The sequence below is a fragment of the Kogia breviceps genome, chromosome 2 (genome assembly GCF_026419965.1).
Source record: "Kogia breviceps isolate mKogBre1 chromosome 2, mKogBre1 haplotype 1, whole genome shotgun sequence".
NCBI lineage: Eukaryota > Metazoa > Chordata > Mammalia > Artiodactyla > Physeteridae > Kogia > Kogia breviceps.
The window spans coordinates 45,427,339-45,435,329 of NC_081311.1; positions in this window are offsets into that span (position 1 = coordinate 45,427,339).

Here is a 7,991-nt window from a genome sequence, read left to right on the forward strand (position 1 = left end):
TCACCTTCTAATGGTTCCCCATTCCTAAGAGTTCTCTTTATTTGACCTTAGAGCTTCCCCAGTGCAAACAAGAGGCATTTGTAAAAAAACAATCCACGGTGATGGTTTAGTATCACAGCTGTCTGAGATGATGATATCAGTGGGGCAAACAACAAGCTGACCAAAAAGCCCAAAAGGAAAAGTTGAGAATGATATTTCCATTGGAGGTTTTGAAAAGCTCTGCTATCTGCCTGGGAATCTAGAAGGTCACATGAATGCATAGGCTTATGAACAGCCATGTGTACACAAGGCTGTTCATATGTTCAGGAAAGACCTGGGAAAACTCTAAGCTCTCATTCTGGCTTAAGGCTAAGGTAGAGTTGTCAAACTCCTGACTGAGTGTTGAAGTCATGCCCCCAAATGCACACAGAGACCTTTGACAAAGAGTGGGAGAATTACTGGTTCCAGCCATTTAAAGAAATCTATGTACAACCATTAGCCAACCATTAAGCTAGCTGAACAGAGACTTCACATATGATAATGAACACAGACTTTACATTATTAGTTCAGGAAAGTCACTAAACAAACAAACAGCAGAATCTGCAACAACAACAAACAGCAACAAAAACAAGTTCTAGGGAGTGGAGAGAATCTGATTTCCAGAGTAGCCACATTATATTATTTAAAATGTCCAGTTTTCAACATGAAAAGCAACAAAAAAATATGGTCCATATATAGGGGAAAAGAAGTCAACAGACACTGTCCTTGAGGAAGTTCACACACTGTACTTACATAGCATTCAAATCAACTATTTTAAATATGTTTGAGGAACTAAAGGAAACCACATCTAAAAACCTAAAAGAATGTATGAGAGTAATACTACCAAATAAAGAATATCAATAAAAGAATTATAGAAAAGAACTAAAAGAAATTTTAGGGTTGAAAATTACAATAACTGAAAAAAATTACTAGAGAGGCTCAACAGCAGATTTGAGTTGGCTGAAGAAAGAATCAGTGAACTTAAAGATATGTCAACTGATGGGACTTCTCTGGTGGTGCAGTGGTTAAGAATCTGCCTGCCAGTGCAGGGGACAGGGGTTCAGGCCCTGGTCTAGGAAGATCCCACATGCCATGGAGCAACTAAGCCTGTGCATCACAAATACTGAGCCTGTGCTCTAGAGCCTGTGAGCCACAACTACTGAAGCCAGCACACCTAGAGCCCTTGCTCTGCAACAAGAGAAGCCACCACAATGAGAAGCGCACACACCACAACAAAGAGTAGCCCTTGCTTGCCACAACTAAAGAAAGCCTGCATGCAGCAACGAAAACCCAATGCAGCCAAAAATAAATAAATAAATTTAAAAAATTTTTTAAAAGATATGTCAACTGAGAGTAGGGAATGGAAAGAAAAAAGAATGAAGAAAAATGAACAGAGCCTAAGAGACCTGTGGGATGCTGTCAAGCATACAAATATGCATAACGCAAGTCTCAGAAGGAGAAGACAGAGAGGAAAGGACAGTAAGAATATTTGAAGAAATAATTGCTGAAAACTTTCCAAATTTGATGACAAATATTCATCTATATTTCCAAGAAATTCAATGAACTCCAAGTATGGAAAACTCAAAGAGATCCATACTTAGACAGATAATAACCAAACTGTCAAAAGCTGAAGACAAAGAGAGGATCTTGAAAGCAACAAGAGAAGTGACTCATCATATACAAGGGATCTTTGGTAAGATTAACAGATAATTTTTTCATCAGAAATTGGGAACATATTTGTCAATTATACCACAATAAAGCTGAAAAAGAAAAGAAGTGGGGGACAGAAGGCAGTGGGTGGGAATATTCAAAATGCTGAAAGAAAATGTTTGTTAATTAAGCATTTTATACACAGTGAAACTGTCCTTCAAAAATGAAGGTGAATTCAAGACCTTCCAGGTAAACAAAAAGTGAGGGATTCTGTCACTAGTAGACCTGCACTATTAGAAATACCACAGGGATTCTTCCAGGCTGAACAGGAAGAACACAAGCCAGTAGTTCAGATCCACATGAAGAAATAGAGTACTACATAGATAAATATAAAATACAATTTGTTTTTGGTTTCCAATTTTTTTTCCTTTCTGATTTAAAAGACAATAGCATAAAGCAATTATTATATCACTGTGTCAGTGGACACACAGAATTAAAGATGTAATAATTTGCATGACAATACTAGCACAAAGAAGGGAGTGGAGACATGGAGCTGTGTAGAAGCAAAGTGTTCTGTTTTCTTTTAATCTCCACTTTTCCCACACCCCTCAGCCATGGTAATTACCATTCTAGTCTCTGTTTCTATGAGTTTGGCTTTTTTGGATTTCACATATAAGTGATATCAGGCAGTATTTGTCTCTCTTTGACTTATTTCCCTTAGCATAATGCCCTCGAGGTCCATTGTGTTGTTGCAAACAGTGGATGTCCTCCTTTCTCATGGCTGAGTAATATTCCATTGTATATATTTACCACATCTTTGTTGTCCGTTCATCTGTTGATGGACACTTAGGTTGTTTCCATATCTTGGCTGCTGTGAATAATGCTGCAGTGAACAAGGGAGTGCTTATATCTCTTTGAGATTCTATTTTAATTTATTTTGGATTTATACTCAGAAGAGGGATTGCTGGATCATATGGTAGTTCTATTTTTAATTTTTTGAGGAACCTCCATACTGTTTTCCATGGTGGCTGAACCAATTTATTTTCCACTAACAGTGCACAAGGGTTCTCTTTTCTCCACATCCTTGCTGACATTTGTTATCACTCATCTTTGTGATGATAGCCATTCTAGTGGGTGTGATTTGATACCTCACTGTGGTTTTGATTTGCATTTATCTGATAATTAGTGATGTTGAACATTTGTATGTCTTCTTCGGAAAAATGTCTATTTAGTTCCTTGGCCCATTTAAAAACCACATTGTTTTTGGCTATTGAATTAAGTGAGTTCTTTAATTTTTTTTTGGATATTAACTTCTTATCAGATACATGATTTTCAAATACTTTTCCCATTTGGTAATTTGTTTTAATTTTATTGATGGTTTCCTTTTGCTGTGCAGAAGCTTTTTAATTTGATGCAGTCCCACTGGTTTATTTTGTTTTCTTGCTTTTGCTGTTGATGTCAAATCTAAAAAATCATTGCCATGACTAATGCCAAGGAGCTTTAACCCCTTACTGTCTAGGAGGTTTAATGTTTTAGGTCTTAGGTTCAAGTCTTTAATCCATTTGCATTTATTTTTGTGAATGGTGTAAGATAAGTGTCTGTTTTATTCTTCTGCATGTGGCTGTCCGGTTTTCCCAGCACCATTTACTGAAGAGACTATCCTTTCCACATTGTATATTCTTGGCTCCTTTTTAGTAAATTAATTGATCTTATATGCATGGGTTTATTTCTGGGCTCTCTATTCTGTTCCATTGATCTATATGTCTGTTTTTGTGACAATAACATACTTGTTTTAATTACTAAAGCTTTACAATATAGTTTGAAATCAGGGAAAATGATTCCTCCAGCTTTGTTCTTTCTCAAGACTGTTTTGGCTGTTCAGGGTCTTTTGTGGACTGTATGAATTTTGGGATTGTTTGTTCTATTTCTTTAAAAAATGCCATTGGAATTTTGATAGGGATTACATTGAATCTGTATATTGCTTTGGGCGTGATGGACATTTTAACAATATTAATTATTCCAATCCATGTGCCTTGAACATCTTTTCATTTATTTGTGTCTGCTCGATTTATTTCATCAATGTCTTTATAGACTTCAGTGTATAGGTCTTTCACCTCCTTGGTTAAATTTACTCCTATGTGATTTATTCTTTTTGATGCTATTGATAATGGGATTGTTTTCTTAATTTCTCTTTCTGGTAGAAGCAAAGGTTTTATATGCTATAGACACTAAGTTGGTATTAGTCTGAACTAGATTGTTACGAGTAAGGATATTAATTGTAACCCCCATGGCAGCCACTAATAAAATAACTCAAAAATATATTAAGGAGACAACAAGGGAATTAAAATGGTACTCTATAAAATGTCTGTTTACAAAAAGTAGGCGAGAGGCAAACTTTGCATGTATGTACAGGAAATAGTTATGTAAGAGAGTCTGTCTTCTGTTTTGGATGTTTGGCTGCTGACAGCTTATAAACCTCACCTCTCCTTCTTACCCTCCTGCCCCACATCTGGGCAAGCTGCTAAGAAAGTCTGGGTACTTCTTTCTTTGGTACCAGTGAAAGGTTCAAAACATGCCAATAACCGGAACTGAGGGCATGTAGAAGCAAGTTTAAGGGGAGAAAAACATAGTGAGATAATTTTTGGAGATAGTCATGTTTCTTTGGTACTTTTAGGCGAAGAAGTTTACCTGGTAGTTCAATGTTTGGGTCTGGCATTTGGGAGAATGGTTTGGGAGTGTTTGGGAGTCATCAGTGTGTAGGTCATAGAGGAGACTGGAGCTATGAATGCAGCCATCCAAAGGTAAAGACAGGGCATACAGAAAGAGTGAACAACCAGCTGCCTTACTGTTTATGCTGATCCTTTTCCCTCCTGAGCACATTCCACCTAATTAACTCTGTTCTATGCACAGAGTTCCACCCAGGCATCCTATGGGAGAGCATGCCCCTGTCCCTGCCCACACTCTGTATTCCTCGGTGTTTACATCATGGTGGTCATGATGCTGGTGCTATGGTGTCTGTGATCCATGAGAGCTCTTTATCTATGAAATGCTGTTTATGCCCTGATCTCCCATACAGTTAATGGGGCTCATAAGTAGAAACTTCAATAATAGAACCTTTATGTTATTTATATACATGGAAAAGTGATCACATTTATGGGGCACTCAAAGACTAGTCTCTATCTCTAGAGCTGGCAAAGATCAAGAGCTCAAAAAAGATGTATGGGAAGGATAAATGAACTGGAAGCTAAAGGCAGTGTTCTTTTGACTTATCAGAAATTTGGGCATGGGACTTCCCTGGTAGTCTAGTGGGTAAGACTCTGTGCTCCCACTGCAGGGGGCCTGGGTTCCATCCCTGGTCAGGGAACTAGATCCCACATGCATGCCGCAACTAAGTGTTCACATGCTGCAACTAAGAAGCCTGCATGCTGCAACTAAAAGATCCTTGTTCTCATGCTGCAGCAAAGACCCCGTGCAGCCAAAATAAATAAATAAAATAAATATTTAAAAAAAATTTGGGCAAATCAACTTCACTTCTCTGTATTGTTTTCTCATCTGTAATAGGATAATCATTGTGCCTTTCTCATAGGGTTCTTCTGAGAGTTAAATGAATATATATGTACATGCATGTTTCTGTATCATATATAGGTTCACATGTATGTACATATAATATGTATATACACATGTACATATATATTTACAGACACAACACTTAGAGCAGGGTCTGACACATACAAATGATTTATAAATATTAGCTGTTATATGTTGAATTGTATTAAATAGTACATAACTACTCAGTTCTTTCAGCAAGATTGTGGGCTCTTTTGTGGCCTGTTTAGGCCAAAATGGAGACAGGGAGACAGACTGAAAGATACTTCTGTTGGATTAAGATTGGAGCCTCCTGCCATCTGGTCTTCATTTGTTTTTATTAAGTCTAGAGCAATATAAACTCTTTGGCCTCTCCCTTCCCCTCAGTGGAAAAAGCCCTGGGCTGGGAAAAGAAAATACTGTTAAGGATTTATCCACTTCCACTCGTGAAATGGTAGCAAAATGACTGGTTTCCTTTACTCACAGTGTTACCATGAGGGTAGTGGATGCTGTTGTGTGCCACTCAGATGCCTCTTCAGGACCGAGGCACTACATTTTTGGCAACTGAAAGTTCTTAGCCAAATCCCTCTCTGTGAATTGCCTTCTGCCTTTCCCAAGGTTACCTACCTCCTGTGGGCAGCCTGCATCCAATGACTGGTTGATGAGGAGAGGTATCAAGGTCCAGACCTCTGGCATCAAGAGGGAAGAATAACAAAGGACCATTCCAGCTGCAAAGATTCCCATAGGATCAGCTGAGATCACCTTGCCATTCACATTGCAGTTCAACTTCTGCCCAGTCATGCTTCCCTCACTCTTACAGATGTGATTTCCAAGAGTAATCCTAATACATATATTTCATGAAAGTCTCAGAGCTTTAGAGGCTATTTTTTTCTGATGACACTTGACATTTGGTATCAGAAATGGCCCTAGGAAATACAATGTAAAATTAGATTTTGAAGATGGATCACCCATTGGCCTTCTGGCAATGAAGACCACATCACTGGGCGTAGATGGAGAACTGATAGTGAAGATGCGGTACAACTGCTGACATTTTAAACAGTGGTGAACAGAGATGGGGTGCCAGTGGGAGCAAGCACATAGGCAGGTTCAATATCTCAGGTGGTTAAGATTTTGGGAGTGTTGGATAGTCATTATCAGGATTATAATCAGATGGCGGCTGTGGGGGCCGTTGACACCTTGGAGAAAAACAGTGAAATCCCGAGACTAATTAATCACCAATGTCGAGGGTGAAAGTCAGAGGGTCTCTCTGAAAGCATATAGAGAGTCTCTCCTCTCTTTAAGCCAAAATGCAGAAAAACTAAGATGAAAACAGAGCTCCAGAGAAAGTTCAGTTTACAACTTTGATAGGTCTGCTACATCAGGAGTAGAGGCTTGGGAGACACCTTCAAGATGGTGGAGGAGTTTGGTGGGGCTAATGGCAGACTCTGGGAGGGCTCATGCCAAGGAGTACTTCCCAAAACTTCTGCTGCCAGTGTCCTTGTGCTCACAGTGAGCCACAGCCATTCCTGCCTCTGCAGGAGACCCTCCAACACTAGCAGCTGTGTGGCTGACAGGGTCTTGGTGCTCTGGCTGGGTGTCAGGCCTGTGCCTCTGAGGTGGGAGAGCCGAGTTCAGGACATTGGACCACCAGATACCTCCTGGCTCCACATAATATCAAATGGTGAAAGCTCTCCCAGAGATCTTCATCTCAATGCTAAGACCCAGCTCCAGTCAATGACCAGCAAGCTAGAGTGCTTGACACTCTATGCCAAACAACTAGCAAGACAGGAACACAACCTCACCCTTTAGCAGAGAGGCTACTAAAATCATAATAAGGTCACCGACACCCCAAAACACACCACCAGATGCGGTCCTGCCCACCAGAAAGACAAGATCCAGCCTCATTGACCAGAACACAGGCACTAATCCCCTCCACCTGGAAATCTACACAACCCACTGAACCAACCTTAGCCACTGGGGGCAGACACCCAGAACAATGAGAACTATGAACCTGCAGCCTGAGAAAAGGGGACCCCAAACACAGTAAGTGAAGCAAAATGAGAAGACAGAGAAACACACAGCAGATGAAGGAACAAGGTAAAAACCCACCAGACCAAACAAATGAAGAGGAAATAGGCAGTCTACCTGAAAAAAAATTCAGAGTAATGATTGTAAAGATGATCTAAAATCTTCGAAATAGAATGGAGAAAATACAAGAAACGTTTAACAAGGACCTAGAAGCACTAAAGAGCAAACAAACAATGATCAACAGCACAATAAATGAAATTAAAAGTTCTCCAGAAGGAATCAATAGCAGAATAACTGAGGCAGAAGAACGGATAGGTGACCTGGAAGATAAAATAGTGGAAATAGCTACCGCAGAGAAGAATAAAGAAAAAAGAATGAAAAGAATTGAGGACAGTCTCAGAGACCTCTGGGACAACATTAAACACACCAACATTCGAATTATAGGGGTCCCAGAAGAAGAAGAGAAAAAGAAAGGGACTGAGAAAATATTTGAAGAGATTATAGATGAAAATTTCCCTAATATGGTAAAGGAAATAGTCAAGTCCAGGAAGCACAGAGAGTCCCATACAGGATAAATCCATGGAGGAACACGCCAAGACACATGTTAATCAAACTATCAAAAATTAAATACTAAGAACAAATATTAAAAGCAGCAAGGGAAAAGCAACAAATAACATACAGGGAATACCTGTAAGTTTAACAGCTGATCT